General features: G+C 31.9%; 1 non-coding gene across 1 annotated transcript; it reads left to right on the plus strand.

Moving 5' to 3' along the window:
- Positions 1 to 107, plus strand: LOC125995246 (U6 spliceosomal RNA). Its single transcript, XR_007490798.1, has one exon. It is a non-coding gene; the product is annotated as a U6 spliceosomal RNA (small nuclear RNA).
- Positions 108 to 2783: the final 2676 nt, after the last annotated feature.

Genomic DNA, 2783 nt, shown 5'->3' on the forward strand with positions numbered 1-2783 from the left:
GTGCTCGCTTCAGCAGCACATATATTAAAATTGGAACGATACAGAGAAGATTAGCATGGCCCCTGCGCAAGGATGACACACAAATTCGTGAAGCGTTCCATATTTTAAAAAATATTATTTAAAAAAAGAACATTTGAATTCTTTATTTCTTTTTTATTTTCTCTCTCCTTCCTTCCTTTCTTTTTTCTTTTGTCTTCTTTTTCTTTCTTTCTTCTTTCTTCTTTTTGCTTCTTTCTTATTTCTCTCCATTCTTTCCTTTCTTTCTTTTCTTTCTTCTTTCGTTCTTCCTTTTTCTTTCTTCCTTCCTTCCTTTCTCTCTTTCTCACTATTTCTTTTCTTTCTTTCTTTCTTTCTTTCTTTCTTTCTTTCTTTCTCTCTTTCTCACTATTTCTTTCTTTCTCTTTCTTTCTTTCTTTCTTTCTTTCTCTTTCTTTCTTTCTTTCTTTCTTTCTTTCTCACTATTTCTTTCTCTTTCTTTCTTTCTTTCTTTCTTTCTCTTTCTCTCTTTCTTTCTTTTTTCTCTTTTTCTTTCTTTTTTCTTTCTCTTTCTTTCTCTCTTTCTTTCTTTCTCTTTCTTTCTTTCTCTCTCTTTCTCTCTTTCTTTCTCTCTCTTTCTTTCTCTCTTTCTTTCTCTCTCTCTTTCTTTCTTTCTTTCTTTCTTTCTTTCTTTCTTTCTTTCTTTCTTTCTTTCTTTCTTTCTTTCTTTCTTTCTTTCTTTCTTTCTTTCTTTCTTTCTTTCTTTCTTTCTTTCTTTCTTTCTTTCTTTCTTTCTTTCTTTCTTTCTTTCTTTCTTTCTTTCTTTCTTTCTTTTCTTTCATCTGTTAGTCTTTCTGCCAGTTTATCTTTCCTTTTCCTCCTATACCTGACTATGCTCGGGGCTTACTGCCCTACATTAAGGGATCTTTCCTGGTGAGGTTCGGGAATCCATATGTACCAGAGATCAAATATGGTTGACTGAATGTAAAACAAGAACTCTAAATGGTGTATTATCTCTCCCACCCCTTGAATGCTCTAATATACTACCAAAATTTCCATTAGAAAATTATTAAAGTAAATTAAAATTAAATTTAAATTTTCCATTAGAAAAAATTACATGAAATGTAATTAAAAATTATATTGGTTTCAGATGCAGTTTGATGATATGATAGTTATATACATGGCAGCATGATTACCTGATTACCAGAATAAAACTAGTTATATTTACAACAGTTTTTCCTTCTTATAAACCCCTTTTTGATGTTGTAATAGTAGACACCAGTGACAGTCACAGTTTACTCCTGGCTTTACAATCAGGGGTTTGTCCTGATGATGCTCAGGAATTTTAGTTGGTGCCAGGGATTGAACCTGGGAAGGCCTCATCTAAGCACGTTAAGCCCCATAGCCTCCTTCTGACCAGTGATAAAGATTTTTAAGACCTACAATTTTTTCTTATAATTAGAAATTTATACTTTCACCATGCCAATTTCATTCCAAATCTATAACCCCCACCTATACATATACTTACATACACAAACACACCATTCCCCATAACCACCAACTTTTTTTCTGTATCTATGAGATGCAATTTATAATTTCTTTCTCAGATTTCATAAATAATTGATAATTTATGATATTTGTTTCTCTGGCTGATTTATTTTGCTTAGCATAATGCCCTCAAGGTTGTTTCATGCCATTCATGTTGTTTCAAATGCTAAAAGTTTACTCTTCCTAAGGGTGAATATATTTACATATATATGCACTTCTAAACACAACAATATTCACCTACCCATCCATAGATGAACACTCACAGTCTTCTTGGATATTGTAAATTATATTTATAATATTGAAATGAAAATGCATCTTTTCATTTCATTGGTAAAATACTCAGGAGTACATTTATATGATTACTAAAACATATGATAGATCTACTTTTAATTTTTTTTGTAGAATCTTCATATTATTTTCTAGTATAAACTCATCAATTTATATCCCACTGAGAGTGTACAGGGTTCTGTGTATTTGTTATCTCTGAGTAACAAATGGATATTTGTTATTTCTTGCCGTTTTCATAATAGCTATCTAACAGATATAGGTGATACCTTAGTGTGTATAAAAATGAACAATTTTAGACCCTTTGATCTCCTTCATATGTGGTATACAAAGAAATATAACAAGGATATAAACTGTTTCTAATGACAATTTCTAATGACAATGACCTCTTACTTTGAATATAGAGATGAGGTTACCAGGAAGAAGCAGAATAGAGTGACATTAGGACAGAGTTGGCGAATCTTAGGCACTTTGGTGGTGCTGGAGAAATGGTCACTATATCCATAAACATGAACACTATTGTACCCATCTTACTTAATTAAAATGAATATTATTCAAGGTAACTAATTGTAAGATGATATAAAACATGAGAAAAAATGTTATGAAAGATTTTTTACTAAAAGAATGAGAAGAGTCTCTTAATTATTTCACACAATAAGAGAACATTCTCCTCCTCCTCCTTATTCTTTTTAAACATCTTATTGTGTCCATTCGGTCTAAACTTTGAAGAGAGCTTCAGAGAGGTCCAAAGCTGCAGAGATAGGCTCAGTGCACCCAGGAGGCAGAGTGGCCACTCCAAGACAGTAGGGTACATCCACTAGTCTTTTTTTTTAAATAAATAACTCAATAAGTTGTCTGAATAGAAGATCAGATGTTCTCCAATCTTCTAGTGTTTCCCTTTCATTTAAAAGTAATTCTGCAAGTCCCAGAGATAGGAATCTGACAGACAGAATCCAGACCATGCAGATCCAAAA

The sequence above is a fragment of the Suncus etruscus genome, chromosome 17 (genome assembly GCF_024139225.1).
Source record: "Suncus etruscus isolate mSunEtr1 chromosome 17, mSunEtr1.pri.cur, whole genome shotgun sequence".
Taxonomy (NCBI): Eukaryota; Metazoa; Chordata; class Mammalia; order Eulipotyphla; family Soricidae; genus Suncus; species Suncus etruscus.